Consider the following 22,944-nt stretch of genomic DNA (forward strand, 5'->3'; position numbering starts at 1 on the left):
GAGAGAACCTACCTTCGTAAGTGAAGTACTTGATAATTATCTTCATCAATGGAGCAAACCTGTCTTCCAAAAACTTGAAGGGGAATACTCTCTTTAGTTTGCATTTGTATCTAGCCTTGATGTAAGGCTCATAGTACTCCCTGTCAATATCCTGAACTTTGTTCCATTTTTCACCCACATCTGGAATACCTGTAGCCTCTGAAATGATAGCTGGTGCTAAGGTGAATGTAATTCCAGCAAGGTTTACTTCATTATTGTGCAAATGTATCACAAGCAACCATTCCAACTCATGATGAAATTTAACTCTTTATACCATTTCACAAAAACCAAAGCATGACTCGTCTTTAAAGCAAGAAATGGCAAGTGGATAGGCTTGCAACTCCCTCAAACTAGTGGGTTCCTCTCTGATAATCCTTCCTCCTTTATGAGGCTTTCTTTGTTGTATGTTTCTCTTCCTGGAACTGTCACTAAGGGTCTCTTCTTCAAACTCATACTCGCTGTCTCTTTCCATTGTTTCTATAGCTGTGAACACTTGTGGTGAATGATGAAATAGGGTGGATGAATGAAATATGAGTATGAAGAGATTTTATGGACGAGTAAGTGAGAGTGAATGGGATTTAAGGAGTGAGTAGGGTTTGGGGATGGTGTAAGTGGTAATGTGGGAATGGGGAAAAATGTATGAGGGGAAAGGGATTTAGGAAATAGGTAAATGGGAGTGGTGTTTGGTCTATGGAATAATGGAAAGGATAGAGTAAGTAAAAAAATGGAGAGACGATGAGAACTAGGGTTTCACCCTAGAGGCTAGGGTTTGAAATTTAAAAATGCTAAATACCAAGCTTAGCAATAAAAACCCTTGATCACAAGATAGGATTCATGTACTTACTTGTTTAGAGGGAGAAACTGAAGTTTTGAGGAAAAATGGAAACTTGGTGAAGTTTTTTGGGCTTGGATGGGTAGATGCATAATGCCTCACCCAGGTGCACAGCACCCGTGAAAATTTACAATGGAAAACACTGCCAGGTGCGCAACGCCTCCCAGATGCACAATGTCGGCCTCAGATGCAGAATGCCTTTTTGTATGCCACTTTTTAAGCCCTTCCCAATGTCCAAATTGGGTGTGTTGTGGCTCGTAGGAAAGCATGGTGAGTCTATGTTCGAGAGCATATTGAATTTTTCAATTTAAATTTCATTTGCCTCATCAAAAGTCTAATCTCCCATGACTAGTCAAAATGTGCAGAATGAGTCTACCTAAATGCAGAGTGTTGTTGCAGTCATCTTTTGAAGGTCTTCCTCAACTCCAAATTGAGCTCATGATAGCTGATTGGAAATATATTCGTGTCTTCTTATCCATTCCTCTCCCAGCCAGCAAGCTTCCCATCCATCCATCCAGACTTGGGAATAGCCCTGCTCATACTTGGCTCTCAAACCCTACCCTCTATCCTCGATCCTCATACCTCTACCCTCTACCTCTCTATACTCAATACTCTCTTCCAATCTAGATCTCTCTAAATCTCTCTAGATCTACTCTAGCAGAAGTATTGATTCCTTTGCCTAATAAATAGTGTGTTTATATGGATGTATAGATCAGGGCTAGTTTCTTAATACGAGTACGCCGTAAAAACCGTAGTTTAGGTGAGGCCTAAGAGCTTCGGGCTGAGGACTTCATTCTGTATTCCCTGCCCATACGCATAGTCTTTACTTACGACTGCCCGGTCGCCGATTGTGAAGTGGTAACCGGCCATTCCTAGGTCTCTTCATAGGTGACTGCAAGTGGGAAGTGCTAGCAGTACCTGAGGCAGACGCATAATCTCCGCTTCAAGAGCCGCTGAGGGGGGGGTGGGTGATCGGAAACTCATCAAGAAAGTCATTTCATCATTCCATTTAGGAGAAAAAATGATTTTACCAGGTCACTCCAGAGGCGCGGCAACCCTCCTGAGGAAAATGAGGTTTTCGACATTTCTCCCAAACCGTGAAACCTGTGTAAAATATGAAAGAGGTTTTTATTCTTGGCTCAATTATGGATAAACGCCTCTCTCATTTTTGTCAAATTCATCTTATATTTCTTAGAAACATCATTTTAATAAAACCTATCCCGATATGTGGACAAGGGATTTGTAGAAATGAAGGGAAATGAAGGGGATAAGGGGCTTCTAAATTCTTGAGAAAATTTCAGAGAATAGGGAGGGATGTTAGGAAGTAGGGGAATGTGGAATTTCAAATATTGAGTGAGGGGAAGGGGTCCAAAAGGGCAAAACATAGGCCTAGCCTAGAAAATTGTCGAATTGTAGCAATAATCTAACGTTTGTGGGAAAATGATGAATTTGAGGGATATTAGTGATGGGAAGTGCTTAAGAACATATATTAAGGATAGGGGAAGGTGTATGAGCATCGAGATACAATTTTTTTTGATGATTTTATCATCCAAGAAAAATTACCTTCAAAACCCTAGGAGAGGGAATGATCCTTACCCATGTACAACTGAAGCATGAACAAGGTGTAAAATGACCCTTTGGAACTTGAAATGATGATGACAACTTTTTGAATGATGGTATACTCAGCCAAATGGTGACATGGAACGATGCTTGGAAAACTTTGGAAGGAGTGAAAAAATCCTAGACCTAATACCTAGTGACCAAATTTTACTTGAGGACTCACTAAAATGACAAAATTTGACTTTGACACCCTAAGACTACTTTGTAAGAGCATGTTTGATCACTGGTGGAAGGCTTCAAAGACTGACACTAACATTGGCTCCATTGGGGATGGTAGATCCTTGGAAGTGCCAAGAACACCGTAGATCTAGTAGCTTTATCCATTGGGCATGGAGTAAAAAAAAAACTCAAACTGATGACTTGACAACACAAATTGACTCTGAAACTATCTTGAAAATGACTGAAAAATGACTCAAGACTTAAGTAAAACAAGTACTTACAAATATTTTTAATGTTAGTATACCATCAAGATTTGAGGGATTCAAATCATGATGACAACCACCTGCCTACTAATGAAATATGTACAATCATGTGAAGTGGGCCTTCCAATGTAACTAATCTAGCAAATGGCTACTTACTGAAATTCTGCTCTCACTTTCCTCGAGCAGGTAGAATGATGTACATGTAGGAAACTCACAATAACAACTAAAACAAGGCTTATGCTAGCGAAACAGGAAACATTCATCTTTTCTAATGCTTACAAAAGAATGCCGAAGGGATCTTGAAAATCCTGAAGCACTAGCTTGTCTTGAGATCCAACAACAAAAATCCAAGTACTCCCTTCATTCTGATCTAAAAGAATAGTTGGTTGCTGATTGATAGGAAGGCATAGAGCAGTATAAGCTTCTGCTATCTGAGTGTTAGCTATAAATTCCTCGACCATTTGAAATTCTGACTCGAATTCTGGCCTATTGTCTCTCTCTCAGGCTCATACTCGTCAATTTCATAGTCTAAGCCTTTCTTAAATAGAAAACAATCTTCAAGATTGTCAAACATGACAACCTTATAATTTTCATGAAGGAAAACAATATCTGTTTATTGATTTATAAATCTAGTTTCAAGACTGTCCTCATTTTCAAAAGTGGAGGAAGCTTCACCTATACCTTCTTGACTATGTGAACATTGCAAACCTGCATTCGCTTGGGTTGTAACCTGACCTTTTAGGAGTTTATCTATCTCATCTTTAGATAGAGGAGATAATACCTTTTGTTTTCTTTTTCTCAAACAATTATTGTCTTCTTGAAATAAAATTTCAAAACATGAAAAACCTTAATGATAGTCCTCAATTCCCTGGTCTTCTGAAATTTGAAAACATTGTTGATCATCTTCATATGACATGGCAATCAAATTGTCATCTTCCTTATCATACTCATCAGTCATACGAGGGAAAACTTCAGATAGTTCTTGAAACTCAAAACTAACACTTCTGTCATTTACCACTGAGTTATCCAAAGAAGAATTTTCACTTACATGAATAAAGATCTCATCTTGTTTTTCATAAAAGGACTGAATTACCTCCTCGTGAAGACTTTGTTCTAATGAAATGAGAACACTTGGGTCAATAAATTTGACTTATTATTTCCAGATGATCTCAAAAATAGATCTCTCCTTCATGGGATTCAGAACAAGGTACTCTTCATCATCATGATTTGAATCTAGATCTGAAATAGCCAACTTGACTTTATCACAATCTGAAATTGAAACTTGATTTCCCTCCATATTGTCTTCTGTTATGAGCAGATTTGAAATAAGACCTTCTCTTTCATCATTTTCCATTGTACTAAGATCTTGATCATGCTGCAAATTTTCCTAAGAATCTTGATAAGTATCCTCTAAGCTCTCTTTATGCCACTGAAATGGATTTTCATACAGGGTCTCCATGATCTCATCATCCATGAACTCATAATCTTCATAATCTTTCTCAGGATTTTCAATAAAACTATAAGCATGTCTACAACAGTTGTGAACTAATATTAAGGATGGACAAGATTATTTATACCTTTCAAAGAACACGGTATGAAAATACTTAAAACAGTAAATACTAGTAGGTGGCAAACTTTCATACCAAGATCAGGCTTCACCTTCCAGAGTGGCCATGAATATCTTCATGAAGAAGTCTTCAGGAAAATCAACCTTCAACTTTCAAATATCCATGTGAAACCTAACCAGATGTAAAGCAGCATCATTCCTATCATCATCTTTAAACATAGGCAAATTCATTTGCCAATCTACCTTAGGAATTTTATTTGGGAAACTTGGAATATGATCTCAGCTCATGGGAGCATACCTTTGATCCAGAAAATCCATTTTGATAATAATGAATTCACCATGAAATTATTCAGGCTATTGGTTCTTGAAGAGTAGAGTTGCCATAAAAATTCTGAACCTTGGGGTTCTTCGACACTAGAGTTGGCAAGTGAATGATTTCAGCCTTCCAGTGTCTAATCATTGTCCACCATCAACAACCATATCTAAAATTGATACATTTTTTTGAGGAACATAAAACTACATCCCTAGTATGGTCGCCACTATGTTAGAGCCTAGATTGACCTCAGGCTGAAGGGAGGCAATTCTAGGGTAACCACAAACCACGCTTAACCTCGTAGCTAGACCTACTAGGTCAGGAGAGGGCTCTCACCTTGAAAATCTCAGTCAAGATGACTGGATCAAATATGGATTTTAGGCTAGGTATAGTAGCTCTAGGGTTTTTTATTTATTTTGTTAGTTTTTTTGCTAGATCAAATGGAGTAGGCAGCTTTGGGTCAGGGAAATCAAGCCAGGATGTAGGGTGTTCTATGGGGTGAGATAGGAAGGTTTTTTGGCACTTCAAATTGAGTGAGATGGTAGGTATGAGACTGGCGAGAAGCTGAGGAGGGCATGTAAATATCATGTATCCTTCTCAAATAGTAGAAAACACCAAAAACTGAATGGCTTCCCAAGGCAGAGCATTGTAAACAATGTATTCTACCTATCTATCTTGATATCATTCAGCTAGAAGAAATAATTTAGATTGTGGCACACATAACACATGAGAAAAAATCATAACAGAAGAATAAAATATGCAAAAACACTTTACCACAAGTATCCCATAAAAATAGTTGCAAATCCTGGTTTATTTCCTTGCCAAACTGCTGATAAAGGTGTACAATGTAGCTCAGAGCATCCAAGAGAGTCGAACCTTTACTAATGACAGAAAAAATACATAATATAGGCATCAAACCACCTATGCTAGCCATCAGGGGTCGAATCGAAGAGGTAAGGAACTGTTACAACCATTTCCAAATAAGACAGGAATATAGGCAATGGAACAACGTGCCTCTATAAGCATGGAAACTGATTCATTGACCCCCAAACCACATCAAACTGCTGAATCTAGCCTCTAAGATCATTTCAAAATTACATTTACATATCATGGCATTAATTAAAATCATAAATTCATCCATGAAGAGAGAAAAATTCAACTTGCAGTGAAAATAGGTGAAAACTAGATTTTTTGGCAAACTAGCTCTATGTGCAGCACCACTGGCCAGGTGCGTAGCGCGACCTCACATCCACTGTTGGAGTCCTTCCCCTATCCAAATTGAGCCCAAGATAGCTCATTGGAAAGGTAGTCCGATCTAGTTTCTAGAACATCTTGAATTGTTGCATTTGGAGGTCATTTTCTACCTAAAAGGTGAAATATCCCAAGGCTGCTTCTGTGTGTCCAAAAAGAGGCAGAGAGGTCATTTTTTGGTAGTTTTTTGACCTTTTGATGACCTAGTTGTGCTCCAAAATTGTTGATATTTTCTAAGTTTGATGCTCTCATCATTTTGATTCTAGATATATAATCCATTCCTCCAAAAAGTCCTCCAGGGAAAAGTGCAGCGCCGAGCAATTTTCTGTTTTCAAAATTCCAAAATTTGGAAAAGACAAAAATTTATCAAAACTTGCCCAGATTTGGTACAAGGCACCAAAATTAGTTACTTTGATGTGATAGTGAGGATTCATCCAATATTTTCAACTTATCTTGCTCCTTTTTGCTTCGTAATGTCTTCCTCAACCTAGCCTTAAGCTTCCTCATTCTTATGTTGCAGATCTTGTTGCAGGTCATGTAGTGGTAAGCCATGTGGTGAAGCATCTTCTTGTCTCTGTTGGCCTTCTCAATCAGCCCCTCAAGGTGTATATTAACCCTCTCAAGCCAAGTTTCCCTATCATTCTCAATCTCTTATTCAATTGAAGTCAACTTGACCTTGGCCTTCTTAGCCTTTTGCCTGTTTTGTTTGATCATTTGCAGCTCCATGAGGACATGCTTGTCGCTCAATTGTTCGTTTTCTTGATCTAAATATTTGATGACCCACTTAGCCCTCTCTAATTTGTCTGAAAAGAATTGTATCTTAGCCTCTTTTTATTTTATGATCATGTCTTTGGCAGTCTTTGGATCCGAGTTTCCAAGTCAATGACATCAACTCCTTGTGTCTCCTCATGATCAACAAGGTCAAAATCTCTTTCTTGCTCATCACTAAGATCCTTCTTATGCATATTTTTCTTGCCTTTACCTTTATCCTTGCTTTGTTGCTCAAACTTTACCTGTTTAGCTGAAGAAGAAAGCAAAGCCCCTTCCACTCCTTATGGAGATAGAATTTTCCTATATCCTAATGATGAAAGTGAGACCACTTCCACACCTTGTGGAGATAATACTCACCTAGCAGCTGCAAAAAGATTCCTAGTGCCCCTCTCATATGTCACAAACACTGGCACCCAACAGTTTCAGTCTATTTGACCTTTTCATGTCCTGAAGGTCCACGTTCTTCATGATGCACTTATGAAAAGATTTTTGGGCCTTTGAACATCTCATGAGAAATGAAAGTCTCCCATGGCATGTTAAGAAGGTTCAATTGATGTAGAACAATGATTTTAATCAAATAATAGTGGAAAATGTTATTCAACTACTGGGGGTATGGTTTCTTCTTTACAATATGTGCCATCTTCTCAATGTTTTTGAACATGAAGTAAGGGAGATTCATCATTCTTACTCTAGTGAAATGCATAAACAGTCTAATGTGGTAGGCATACAATCGGGAGAACCTACCTTTGCAATTGAAGTACTTGATAATGATCTTCATCAATGGAGCAAACCTGTCTTCCAAAAACTTGAAGGGGAATACTCTCTTTAGTTTGTATTTGTATCTAGCCTTGATGTAAGGCTCATAGTACTCCCTGTCAATATCCTAACCTTTGTTCCATTTTTCACCCACATCTGGAATACCTGTCGCCTCTGAAATGACCGCTGGTGATAAGGTGAACGTAATTCTAGTAAGGTTTACTTCATTATTGTGCAAATGTGTCACAAACAAACTTGCCAACTCATGATGAAATTTAATCTTTCTACCATTTCACAAATAATAAATCATGACTGGTGTTTAAAGCAAGAAATAGCAAGTGGACAGGCTTGCAACTCCCTCAAACTAGTGGGCTCATCTCTGATAATCCTTCCTTGTTTATGAAGCTTCCTTTGCTATATGTTTCTCTCCCTGGAATTTTCACTAAGGGTGTCTTCTTAAAACTCATACTCACTGTCCCTTTCCATTTTTTTTATAGTTGTGAACACTTGTGGTGAATGATGAGATAGGGTGGATGAATGAAAGATGAGTATGAAGAGATTTTATGGATGAGGAAGTGAGAGCGAATGGGAGTTTGAATGGGAATTAGGGATTGAGTAGGGTTTGGGGATATTGTAAGTGGGAATGTGGGAATGGGGAAAAATGTATGAGGGGAAAGGGATTTAGGAAATAGGTAAATGGGAGTGGGGTTTGGTCTAGGGAATAATGGCAAGGATAGGGTAAGTAAAACAATGGAGAGATGATGAGAACTAGGGTTTCACCCTAGAGGCTAGGGTTTGAAATTTAAAAATGCTAACTACCAAGCTTAGCAATAAAAACCCTTGATCACAAGATAGGATTCATGTACTTACTTGTTTAGAGGGAGAAATTGAAGTTTTGAGGCAAAATGGCAACTTGGTGAAGTTTTTGGGCTTGGCTGGGCAGATGCACAACACCTCATCCAGGTGCACAGTGCCTCCCAGGTGTGCAGCACCCGTGTAAATTTACATTAGAAAACCCTGCCAGGTGAGCTGCGCCTCCGAGATGCACAACCTCGGCCTTAGATGAGAAACACCTTTTTGTAGACCACCTTTTAAGTCCTTCTTGGTGTTCAAATTAGGTATGTGATAGTGCCTTGGAAAGCGTGGCAAGTATACTTTCTAGAACATCTTGAATTTTTCATTTTGAAGTTCATTTGCCCTGTCAAAAGTCCAATCTCCCAAGACTAGTCAAAATGTGTAGAATGAGTCTGCCTAAATGCAGAGTGATGTTGCAGTTAACTTTTGAAGGTCTTCCTCAACTCCAAATTGAGCTCATTGGAAGGCTCTTTGTAGCAGCATGTCCATTGATTCATCAAGAAAGTAATTTGGTCATTCCATCTAGGAGAAAAATTGATTTGACCAAGGTCACTCCAGAAGTGTAGCAACTCTCCTGAGGCAAATGATGTTTTCGAAATTTTTCCCAAACCATGAAACCTGTGTAAAAATTAAAAGATGTTTTTATTCTTGGGTTAATTTTGGACAAAAAACTCTCTCACATTTGTCAAATTCATCTTATATTTCTCAGAAACATCATTTGAATAAAACCTATCCCATTATGTCAAACAGTGGATTTGTAGAAATGAAGGGAAATTAAGGGGATAAGGGGCTTCTAAATTCTTGAGAAAATTTTGGAGAATAGGGAGGGATGTTAGGAAGTATGGGAACGTGGAATTTCAAATATTGAGTGAGGGAAAGTGGTCCAAAAGGGCAAAACACAGGCCTAGCCTAGAAAATTGTCGAATTGTAGCAATAAGCTACAAAAAATGATGAATTTGAGGGATATCAGTGATGGGAAGTGCTTAAGAAGGTATATTAAGGATAGGGGAAGGTGTATAAGCATCAGGATACAAGTTTTGTTGACAATTTGACCATCCAAGAAAAGTTACCTTCAAAACCCTATGCAAGGGAAATGAGGCTTACCCACGTACAACTAAAGCACGAACAAGGTGTAAAATGACCCATTGTAACTTGAAATGATGATGACAAATTTTTGAATGATGGTACACTCAACTGAATGGTGACATGGATTGATGCTTGGAAAATTTTGGAAGGAGTGAAAACAATCCTAGACCTAATACCTAGTGACCAAATTTTACTTGAAGACTCACTAAAATGAAAAAATTTGGCTTTGACACCCTAAGACCACTTTGTAAGAGCATGTTTGATTACTGGTGGAAGGCTTCAAATACTGACACTAACACTTTCCAAACACTTGCTTCTTGCAGGCTCCATGCATTAGTCACAACAACTCAAACTAGCATATTTAACAAACTCAACATGTATAAAAATGTCATATCACGTTATCTCAAAACATAATCATCAAAATCACAAATCACATGTAATCATCATAGACCAAAATCATAAATCACGTGCATACTAAAACTAAAATAAACTATTGATACTTATTCTTTAATCTATCCTTAGATTGCACCTTTGTATTTATTCTATACATAATCCAGATCACTTTCCACATCAGACAATGACCCAACGCCTTCTCCTCAACCATGTGTGCAACACCCACACAATTATACACTTCATCCAACATCATGTGATACCTACATCCGCACAAGTACCATACGTACCACATGTACACAGTACCACCTATAAAACATGTACAAAATACCAAATTTCCATAGCATCATATGAAAAACATGTACATTATCCACATGTTTTCAAACAATGTTAGTATTATTAACATAACATCAAGTCAATGCGAAAAATTCCTTTAATTATTTATTCACACTACTTTTAGGTAAGTCCAATCAAACCATGCTCATTTTGTCAATTGGAGAATAGAGAATTAATGCATGCGTTCAACTTCTGCAACTAGAGCATTCATGTCAAAGTATTTAAGTTCTTTATTGAGCTAATCATGTTCATATATCTTGTGATTTCATGAAAATTTCATCAATGAGAGAAAATGATAACACAAAGGTAATCATGCATAATACATATTTACAATACCAATAACATTGGGTTTTTGGATTAACTCTTTCACGAGACAAGGTCCTAATAACACTAGAATATGACCGCTAACCCATAATAAATCATGCTATTGACTATGATAATTAGTCTAGCATGGACTTTCATGTTATATTTGAAATTACTAACAACCTTTACCTTGTCTTTCACCACGAAAATAATTGGTTTGTATTCAAAAGTACCTCACCCATAGTTGAGTTATACAAGATGATTTCATCCCCTTACAATGATTTATTGTCAAGAATTCATGTTTTCTCTTTCTAACCCTACTCCACGCCTCATTAGGCCATGAAATTATCAAATAATTAGTATGTATGTACATACATCTATACATGAACATAAGTGAAGGTTACAATGTTCTAAATTCCACACCATCTAATTTTTTAGGCACTATGTGTACTAGGGCATGAACTTAGGTCATTTACATGTTGACACCTTACCTTAACACTAGCTCATGAGCTCATAGAACATAATTCATTCTGTTATGCTCTTAACCTGCAAAGCAATACCCAAACATAGAATTTGCGAAGAAAATATACCGAGAACACAGAATATGTGAAGAAAATATACCCAGAACACAGAATAGCAATGATTTTATTATTCAGAGAGAGAAATGTTCACAGGCCTCTTTGAGGGGGCAACCTCCAATAGAGCAGAGCTCGATTACAAAACAAGACACAATGCTCCTCGCAGGGAGTCTCTATCCTTTATATATGACTCATACATGCAATACCACGGGCCAATATCGTGGGTTTTATTAATACCATCTATCTAATACTACCGCCCATTTACCATCTATCTAATACTACCGCCCATTTGCAACTAACTGTGGTCCCGTCATTAATTGCGGGTTAACTACTTACAAATATTAATATCGGCTTTATTGACTCTTGACTATGACGTGATCCCATGACATAAATAAGGGGGTTAGGGTGGGACCCTAACATGCCCTCCCACTTAAGACTAGCCTTGTCCTCAAGGCTGAAGCTGCGGAAACTGCTGAAGAATAATGGCCGGTTCCCAAGTTGCATCTTCCGGAGAGGTGTCTTTCCATTTGACGAGGACCTCCTTAAGCATGCGGCCGCGCAGGTGCTTGTCTCGTGTGTCTAGAACCTGTTCAGGTTGAAGCCAGATTGACCCTTCTTCGTCTAATTCAGGTAGACTGGTTTGAACTCGGCAATTGTTCCCAATCACTTTCTTGAGGCACGATACATGGAAAACTGGGTGGATTTTTGCTGTAGGTGGCAAAGCCAACTTGTAAGCCACTTCTCCAATGCACTGAAGTACTTGGTATGGTCCGTAGAATTTTGGAGAGAGATTTTGACAACCCTTGTCTTTGAGTGATGTTTGCTTATATGGTTGCAGCCTCAAAAAGACCTGATCCCCTTCTTGAAATTGGCGCTTTGAGCGATGTTGGTCAACCTGTTGCTTCATACGGTTCTGAGCTTGATGAAGATTCTCGCACAGATGGGCAAACATGGTTGCGCGGTGTTGAGTTGATCCACGGCTTGTACTTTGGAGCACCCCATGAGATAAGAAGTAGGGGAAGGCGGAAGTTGTCCATAGACTGCTTCATAGGGAGTCATTTTGGTGGTGGCATGATAGTTGGTGTTATACCACCATTCCGCCAAAGGTAACCACTGTACCCAAAGGTGTTGCTTTTCTGAAGTGAAACACCTAAGGTAGGTTTCTAGACATTTGTTGACGGCTTTGGTTTGACCATCTATTTGCGGATGATATGAAGTATTGATTTTGAGTTGAGTGCCTTGTATTCTGAAGAGCTCCTGCCAAAAATTATTGGTGAAGATTGGGTCGCGGTCGGACACAATAGAAGTGGGCATGCCATGCAATTTGAAGATCTGATCCATGAAAGTTTGAGCAACCAAAGTGGGTGTGAATGGTTGGGGTAGGGCACAGAAATGAGCATACTTCGACAGTCGGTCCACAACCACCATGATGACTGACTTGTTCCCACACTTTGGAAGACCTGTAATGAAATCCATGGAGACCTCCATCCAAATTGACGCTGGAATGGGCAATGGTTGTAATGTGCCTGGTGTGTTGACGGTTTCCCCTTTGTGGCGTTGACAGACGTCACATTCTGCTACGAAAGTAAGGATGTCCTATTTCATGCCAGCCCAAAAAAATGATCTTCTGGTGCGAGCATATGTCTTCTGAAAGCCCGAATGTCCTGCAATGGGAGATGAGTGCAATTCTGCCAAAATGCGACTTTTGAGGGTGGATTTTGGTGATATTACGACTCTGTCCTTGTAGCGAATAATATCATTCTGCCACGAGTAGCCCTTGCTGGAATTAGGATCTACCTGCAATTGAGAAATGAGTTGGGAGAGCCCGGGATGTGAAAACCATTCCCTGCGAGCCTCTTCAATTCAGTCTGGAATGGGGAGGGAAATTGCGAGCAGAGTACTTTCCTCCTCAAATTGGCGCGACAATGCATTTGCTACCCTGTTGTCTTTCCCTTTCTTGTAAATGGTCTTATAATCATATCCCATCATTTTGGCTAACCATTTATTTTGTTGTGGGGAAGATAGGCGTTGCTCTAAAAAATATTTAAGACTGTGATGATCTGTGCGGATTTGGAAACGTTGCCCTACCAAGTAAGGTCGCCAGGTCTCGACTGCATGTAAGATGGCCATCATTTCCTTCTCGTAGGTAGATTGGCCCAGATTCCTCCCACTTAGTTGTTGGCTGGTGAAGGCCAATGGTCACCCTTCCTACATTAAGACCGCTCCAATACTTGTTCCCGAAGCATCATATTCAATGACAAATGATTTGGTGAAGTCCGGTAGTGCTAAGACAGGAGTGGAACACATGGTAGTTTTGAGAGCGGTAAATGCCTGTTGTGCTTCTTCGTTCCAGAAGAAGGAATTTTTCTTTAGGAGTTGCGTTAGGGGCTTCGCTATGCGGCCATAGTTGCGGACAAATTTACGATAATAGCCTATGAGACCCAAAAATCCTCTCAAGCTTTTCAAGGTCTTAGGTTGAGGCCATTCTTGCATTGCCTAGATCTTTTTTGGGTCCACCTTGACACCTTCACGCCCCACAATGTGGCCCAAATACTCAACTTCTTCCATGCCAAGCGAACACTTAGACATCTTGACAAATAATTTATGCGTGCAGAGCAGTTGCAAGAGTAGATCTACATGCTGAAGATGTGCCGCCCAAGTGCCACTATAGATGAGGATGTCATCGAAGAAGACAAGGACAAATTTTCTGAGATATGGTTTGAGGAGGTGATTCATAAGGCTCTGAAAAGTAGAGGGGGCATTACAGAGACCAAATGGCATGACCAGGAACTCATAATGGCCTTCATGAGTTCTGAAAGTTGTCTTGGGAATGTCGGCTTCCTTCATGCGAATTTGGTGGTAGCCTGAGCGAAGATCCAACTTAGTGAATAATTGAGCCCCATTGAGTTCGTCCAGCAAATCGTCAACCACTGGGATGGGAAATTTATCTTTGACTGTTAACTTATTGAGGGCCCTGAAGTGTGGACACATCCACCACTCCCCATCTTTCTTGAGAACCATGACCACTGGAGATGAATAAGGACTAATGCTGGGACGAATGACACCTGCTTCCAACAATTCCTTGATGATTTTTTCTATTTAATTCTTTTGGGTGAACGGATATCTGTATGGCTGCAAATTTGGGGGTTGGGCCCCTGGCACCAATGTGATGCTATGATCATGTTCCCCTCGCGAGGGTGGAAGCTCATGAGGCTTGTCAAAGACCGTCCAATGTTTATTTAAAATCTGTTGCATCTCAGGATGAATTGGCGGAGACATGGTGTCTACTACCTGGATGGCATTAAATTGAGCTACCACTCCATGATGGCCCTTTTTTAACAATTTTTCCATTCTATGCGAGCTGATGATAGAGGGGGCTCGCGCCTGTAGTCCACGGAGGGTATGTGTGGAGTTGTTCTGCTTAAAACACATATATAGCTCCTGGAAATCCATTGTGATTGGCCCAAGAGTGTGGAGCCATTCCGCGCCTAGGACAATGTCGCAACCCCCCATGTGTATTGCAAACATGTGGGTTTTCAATTGATAATCCCCCATTTGAATTTTGACATTTTCACAGCGACCTTCACATTTCATTGTGCCCCCATCTGCAATCTGGACTTGGAAGTTAGAAACTGCCCGGACGAAACAATGTGCTGCTTCAGTGATCTTTTGGTGGATGAAATTATGGGTACTTCCACTATCAATCAAGACTACTACTGGGCGATGTTTAAGAAAACCCCTGATTTTGAGAGTTTGAGGGGAAGAAATTCCTGCCAATGCATTTAGCGAAATAATTGGTTCATCAGATACAATCTCCTGTTGGTTATCTTCTTCGATCGCCTCCAGTTCCTCAAGTGGTGGATCTTCCTCGGTGGAGCTGTAGTCAGTGGCATCTATTTGAAAAAACTTGTGCTCTTTGCATTTATGACCCGGGGAATATTTTTCATCACAATAGTAACATAGTCCTTGCTTCCTTCCTTCGGCCATTTCCGCAGGTGACACCTTTTGAATCTTAAGTGTCTGAGTCATATTGGGAGCCTGTGAGGGATGACCTTTAGTGGGGAAGTTGGGGTGGCTGGATTGGGTTGTTAATGCACATTCCACCTTACGGGCTACCTAGCAAGCCTCTGTCCATGTGGGAGGGTGGTGGAGTAGAACCTGAGCTTTGATGGCTTCTTTAAGACCGCTGATAAAGCATTCCATGTAGAACTCATCTGTGAGACCCTTAGTGTGGAAGGATAAGGCTTTAAACGCAGTAATATATTCTTCCACTGTACCCGTCTGTCGGAGCTTAGTGAGACGCCCCAAAAAGGAGTCTTCCTGTTCAAAATGACTGCGAAGAGTTTTGGCAAATTGGGCCCAATTCTGAAAATGTCCATTGCAACGCTGATGCCATTCCTTCCATTGCCATCGTTCATTGTCCAAGTACATGGTGCCCACCATAAGCTTAGTCCCCTCATCTGTGATATGATTCAATTGGAAATACTGCTCCATTTGTGCTAGCCATGCGGACGTGTGAGAACCGTCAAATTTCTGCATATCCAACTTGGGAGGTCGCTGACTGGGTGGTGGATGGGAGTTCCAAACGTGAGGAGAGTGGCTAGACTCACCCTCATGGTATTCATGGCCATTATACGCCTCCTCGTGGGCTGGCTCCTTGCCCTTTGGGAGTGCCTCCTGTATCTGGTTACTTATTCCTTTAAGCTCAAGTTGTATCTGGTTACTCATTCCTTGAAGCTCAAGTTCGATCTTGTTCACCGCAGTTTGGAGGGAGTGCACATGGTTTTCAATTTTGTCGATCCTTTCATTGGCCATCGCTTGAGCGCGAGTTTCTACCATACACCAACCTGATGAAAAATTGGGACCGCCTAAAAATTTTTACTAAGAAATTGAATCGTACCACCTTGCTCAGCTCGTCGTCCTGATACTGATGGGATAGGTCACCAATAAGCACCCTGGAAGATCTCAGACTTTTTTTTTTGAAAACTCCTAACGGAGTTTTACTCCTTCCTGATCAATACTGCAGTCGCCAAATCGTCAAAATGTCAATGCCGCCAAAAGTCCTGCGAAAATTATATCCAGGTACAGGAACCCTTCACAACTTCTCCGATCTGGTGGATCTGAGAGATCTGAATGGTGGAACAACTGCTGCTGCTGATCTGGAATATCCGATCTGGTGGATCTGAGAGATCTGAATGGTGGAACAACTGCTGCTGCTGATTTGGAATAGATGATGTGTGATCCCCCGATAGAAAGGGAACTATGGTCTTGGGGAGTGTCAGGAGCTACAGATCACAATATACATAAGGGTCTGACAGTAGTACTCGGCCCAATGTTTCAGGGCGCTAACTAAGCAGGATCGACCGTACCCTTAGCCGTACAACCCAACTACCCTATCGTACGGGCGAGTAATCTCTCCGAGTGCTGTTCTCGGTGTACTGTAGCCACAAGACGGCCGAAGGTTTATCTATGGCGAGGTTTCAAGGGAGCTAGGGGGCTTCCTATATACCCAGAGGGTACGTGGAAGACAGTCCGTGCGTGGTTCTGTCTAATGCGCTACTACTCGAAGGGGTACCCACAGGGGTTACAAGGGAGTCCAACAGACGTGACCACCTCTTGTATTTCCTGCGTGCATGCCTCCCCAAATCGATAGGTTTATGCGCTTAACGACAGATCCCGTGGTTTAAAGATGCCGGAACACGTCTCTAGCCAAAAAAAAAAAAAATTGCTAAAATTTGGAGATCCCACTTTTTATGCTCTTAACCTGCAAAACAATACCCAAACATAGAATTTGCGAAGAAAAGATACCGAGAACATAGAATATGCGAAGAAAATATACCCAGAACATAGAATAGCAATGATTTTATTATTCAGAGAGAGAAATGTTCACAGGCCTCTTCGAGGGGGCAACCTCCAATAGAGCAGAGCTCGATTACAAAACAAGACACAATGCTCCTCGCAGGGAGTCTCTATCCTTTATATATGACTCATACATGCAATACCACGGGCCAATATCGTGGGTTTTATTAATACCATCTATCTAATACTACTGCCCATTTACCATCTATCTAATACTACCGCCCATTTGCAACTAACTGTGGTCCCGTCATTAATTGCGGGTTAACCACTTACAAATATTAATATGGGCTTTATTGACTCTTGACTATGACGTGATCCCATGAAATAAATAAGGGGGTTAGGGTGGGACCCTAACACATTCTTCGAATAAATTTTAGAGCATCTTATCGTTTAAAATGGCAACAAGAAATGCTATAAATAGCATTTGAGGTACCAATGTTGGATATAGCAACAAGGAATGATAAAATAGAAATGCTAAAAATAACATTGCTATAAATAAAATTTCGGGATAGATTCCAATTTTAGTTAGTCCCTGAACTAAATTGAGAATTGAAATTCGAATTTGATCTTAGCAGCTATTTGTAAAATAATGTATTAATTCATCTTGAGTTAATTAGTTGTAGAAAATCAGACATGAAGTCTATGTGAAGACATGCAACAATTTCCCCTTTGATTGAGGAAGTTATCCCTTGATTAAAGGAGATCAGGATGAGTTGTACATTGAGTTGTAATTAGTTAGCATAGTTAGCTAAGTTAAGTCTAGTTAGATTAGCTCCAACAGTTGGCGGAACTAATTGTGAGTTTAGTTAGTTAATGCATGCATGCATGTAACTGCCTCACTTCAGATAACTGAATATTCTCTCATAAATAACTCATACACGTCAGTTTAGTCAGAGACCCATTTGAGATCAAAGGAAGGGAAAATGTACTATTAGTTGGAGGATTTTTCCTATATACGAAACTCATCCATGTAGAAGGAATTATCTCCTTTAGGATTGCGCAGTTACTTCTAATTTTAGTGAACAGTGTGAGAGGTGAATTCACACAGGTGGCAGCATTGGACCCCAAGAGAAACTGCACAAGGAAATAGGAGGCTTGGAGGGAAGAGGAGAAGGTTTGTGAGAAGCCTTTGACTGTCTATGAGCAGCAGAATGATTATACTGAGAGATGTATAGCTTGTGAGCTAAATCTTTGGGTAATTCGAACATATTTCCACTTGTGTGATAATACAGAGATCAGGGTTTTTAGCTGAGGCTTTCCCCAGAGTATTCTTCTGTTTTTCATGTGTATGATTTCTTCTTCTATGTTGTTCTGATTGATGTAGCTCAAATTGATTAAGCTTCCACAAAGTTTGATTGTAGAAGTAGATCTAGTATCTTTCTTTAGTACATTGCATTATCAGGTGATCTACAGTGGGAAATTCTACATGGGATCAGAGAAAAGGTGATCAAAGTGAAGAAAAATATACAAAGAAGGGAGAAATTTGATGTTTGAAGTTGCTGATTGTATAATTCAAATTCTTATCACAACTCCAATTTCACCAATGGTGTTCAACGGTTTAAGACTCGAGTATATCCTTGACAGCAACTCGAATTATATAGCTTGTAAGGATCACATGGAAGTAGTATTAGAAGACAACGGTTTGAAGGACTTCATTGATCAAGAAGTCCCCAAGCCAGCAGTAGCTAATGCTACAGAACTGGTGGAATGGAATAAATGTGTGGCTAGAGTGAGGAGAATCCTCCTGGAGGGAGTTTGAGACCACATTGTCTTGAGTCTCCATGGGAAGGAGACACCATTTTCAATGTGGAAAGCATTGAAGGATCTATATCAGAACAGAAGCGATCAGAGTAAGCTGGCACTAGAAGACAAGCTTTGGAAAATAAAGTGTGAAAAGAGCGACACGATCTCTACATATTTCAATAAGCTCACCACCTAAATGGATGAACTTGGAAGTGTATGGATCATGACAGCCAATGATGACATGGTGAGTCTTACTCTCCTCGGTCTTCCTAAGAGCTGGCATAGCTACCAAGACTCAGTAAATGGAAGAGAGAAACTGCCAGATTGGGACGACTTTGGCCGGATCTGATGCAGGAGGAGATAAGAAGAAGCACCATAGATGTTTCTTCACCCAAGGAGGATGAAGAAAATTGTGCCTTAGTGAGTAAGGCAAAGAAAGGGAAGGAGAAGGTTTCTCATCCCAAATCGAGTTCTTCCCATGGTGGAAAAAAGTTTGAAAAATTGAAAGTGTAGTTCTTTCATTTTCATGAGGTGGTCCATTATGCAAAAATTTGTCCATTGAATAAATCCAAGATGGGATCCAAGGAAGGATATGAAGGTGAGGCATTGGCCTCATAGTTCGAATTGGATTTTACCCTCATCGCATGCACGGTTTCATCAATGATGGGTTGTGGTTGGTTTCTTGACAGTGGAGCCTCATTCCACATGACTAGCAATAAGATTTTTCTCAGTACCTTGGAGGAGAAAGACCTTTAGATACTCATAGTGATGGGTAATGATGAAAAGTATAGTGTTTCAGGTGTGGGCATGGTTTCTTTTCAGAGGGAGCATGGAGCTCGCATTACCTTGATAGATGTGAAGTATGTGCCAGGACTGAAGAAAAACTTGGTATCGATCACGATGCTAGAAGACAAAGGCTGTGATGTAGTCTTTAGTAAGGGAAAGGATTTCCTTAGACACATCACCACGAGACAGGTGAAGCAGATCGGTTCATGAGTCAAGAACTTGTATGCTCTTGAGGTACAAGATGCATGTAAAGCCTTGAGGAGCAAGGAAAATGTTGGAGACTTGGTGGTTGAGAGGGAGAGTACATTACCTCTCAACATGCAATGCCAGAAGAATTCTCAAACAATTGTGGAGGAGCCACAATTGGTGAAGCATCTTTAGGAGAATGTGGAGCAACCACAACTAGAGAAGCCAAGAGGAAACCAAGTGGAGGCATCCACTCATGCAGAGTCCTCCAGTAGGGGGAAATTTTGCGCCATGTGGGCAGAGGGATCACATGCATCCCTACCTCCAGGTCGTAGGTGCGGCGATGTGGAGTGATAGTCCTAAGAAGGTTCGAATAGGGGCAAGATCATTGAGGTACCCAGCTTCTTTGATTAGACCTTACTATGGGAGCCCCAATGAGGAGTATCAGGACTAGCTAAGTGGGTAGAGACAGATGCGGATGGAGTGGTAGAGGAAGCTTCAAGATCAGAGGATGTTTCTAGCCCAACAGGGAGGTGAATTGGCAGATCAGTTACTTACTTCTCAGTAATTGAGTTGCAGTGCATCAATGAGAAACACGATGCAACATGATGAGAGGAGGTGCAATGCAGATGCATAATGGGAGATAGGACCAACATCAACACGGATGCAACAGAAGGAATCAATGTGATTGATGTAGTTAGAGATCAAAGTGAGAGAGGCTAGAGCAGTCAGATACTGAAGAGAACAAAGGTGCAGTTTTTTCATTCGACAGAGGCAATATCAGTTAGAGACTTTGATGACAGAGGCATCATTTTGATTCAGGTTGGATATTTTTTGTTTCTAGAGTTGTTGTAGCAAAAACACTAGGGAGAAGTGTTGCATGCAAAACATTCCAAAGGTTTAAGATTGGGTTTGAGTTGAATGCCTTTCTTGTTGAGAGGGAGTGTTGAAAATGGCAACAAGAAATGCTATAAATAGCATTTCGGGATAGATTCCAATTTTAGTTAGTCCCTGAACTAAAATTGAGAATTAAAATTCGAATTTGATCTTAGCATCTGTTTGTAGAATAATTAATTAATTCATCTTGAGTTAATTAGTTGTAGAAAATCAAACGTGAAGTCCATGTGAAGACATGTAACAGTTTCCCCTTTGATTGAGGAAGTTATCGCTTGATTAAAGGAGATTAGGATGAGTTGTACTTTGAGTTGTAATTATTTAGCTCAGTTAACTGAGTTAAGTCCAATTAGATTAGTTCCAATAGTTTGTGGAACTGGTTGTCAGTTCAGTTAGTTAATGCATGCATGCATGTAACTACTGCACTTCAGATCTGAATATTCTCTCATAAATAACTCATGCATGTCAGTTTAGTCAGAGACCCAGTTGAGGTCAATGGAATGGGTAGTGTACTATCAGTTGGAGGATTTTTCCTATATAGGAAACTCATCCATGCAGAATGGATTATCTCCTTCAGGATTGCGCAATTACTTCTGAGTTTAGTGAGAAATGTGAGAGGTGAATTCACACATGTTGCAATAGTGGACCCCAAGAGAAACTGCGCAAGGAAATAGGAGGCTTGGAGGGCAGAGGAGAAGGTTTTTGAGAAGCCTTTGACTGTCTATGAGCAACAGAAGGATTGTACAGAGAGCTGGATAGCTTTTGAGCTAAAGCTTTGTGTAATCCAGACATATTTCCACTTGTATGATAATATAGAGATCAATGTTTTTAGCTGAGGCTTTCCCCAGAGTATTCTTCTATGTTTCATGTGTATGATTTCTTCTTCTCTGTTATATGTGTTCTGATTGATCTAGCTCAAATTTATTAAGCTTCCACAAAGTTTTATTGTAGAAGTAGATCTAGTATTTTTCTTTAGTATATTGCATTATCAGGCGATCTACAGTGGGAAATTCTACACTTATGCAGCAATTGTTATATTGTCACATTCACAGTAAGACAATATTATCAATGCACTCTCATAGGTAAAATTCCCCACTATTGCTTCATAGGGAATAGTGGTACAAAAAATGCATCCCAGATTCTACGATTATGCATTAATTTGAATAGCTTGCTCGATATCATTTTATGAAAGAAATTTTCTTTATGCACCACAATCACAATTACAAGTACCACCTAGCCATCCAATATGGTCAAAGCATCCTACTTATTTAACACTAAGTTGTTGCATGGTTTGTTATCCTCTTTCTTCATCACCTAGAAGCTTTGAATGTCACACCTTACTTGATGCATCCACTATTTTACGACTAGCATAAGATCCTTAGACCATCATAACTTGTATTACTGGGAAGCCTTTTTTTTTACCAAAAAAAATTTAATTACTTCAGGCAGGTCATGTTCTAAGTCTAGTGTACAACTGTTGTTAGTTATTAGGCTACTTTGAATTACTCTTGTCAATTTCGATAAGAAGTATATTCGTATGATCTACAATCATTCTATTGGAAGCATCTTTTTCTTGCTACATATTTTGAAAGGTCCCAATTTTTGAGATATTACTAATAGAAACCCATCTATGTCTTGATTGAGATGCACATCAAGGCTATGGATTTTGAGTTTGCATGCTTTAAGCTGACACATTGGAATTTTAGTGAACTTCAGAATGTGCCCTTGAGATTAATGCTACCTTTCTTCTATTAATCAAGAAGCACTTGGAGCTACTTTTACACTCCCATTGTGTATTTATAGTAGATGTACTTTTGGGTGCCAATCCCATTGGCCTACTTATTAGAGTCATAAAATTATTAGTGTATGATGTCTTCTCCAACCTGTATACAGTGAGTTGTATTACATGTGTGCATACACTTTACAACTTTGACCCCAATTCAGTCTAGATTGGAAATATAATTTGTGCCTCTTGCATATCTCAGTTACAATTATTGGGATATTTCTTTATTCAAAAAGAAACTTGTAGGTTTCAAACTTATTAAATATGCATGTTGCTATTGAATATCAAAATAATGACCTGATTAAGTTTAGTTTCCTTCAATAGTGTATATTTGGAGCATTTTCCCAATAAGGGTGAATTAAATAGTTCAACCAGTGGCAAAACCACATCCAAAATGGATTGCATCATTACATGTAGATGCACTAATCAACGCAAAAATATTAAATTGAAATACAAGTATAAATAACCAAAATACATAGTCTAATATCCTGTCTTTCATGAGCTTAACGATCTTTCATGGAAAACTTCATGAATAGATACAAATAAGGAAAACCTTCAGAATTTATTATAGGAT

The sequence above is a fragment of the Pinus tabuliformis genome, chromosome 8 (assembly GCF_031772625.1).
Source record: "Pinus tabuliformis cultivar Carrire ecotype Pingquan chromosome 8, CPIR1, whole genome shotgun sequence".
Classification (NCBI taxonomy): domain Eukaryota; kingdom Viridiplantae; phylum Streptophyta; class Pinopsida; order Pinales; family Pinaceae; genus Pinus; species Pinus tabuliformis.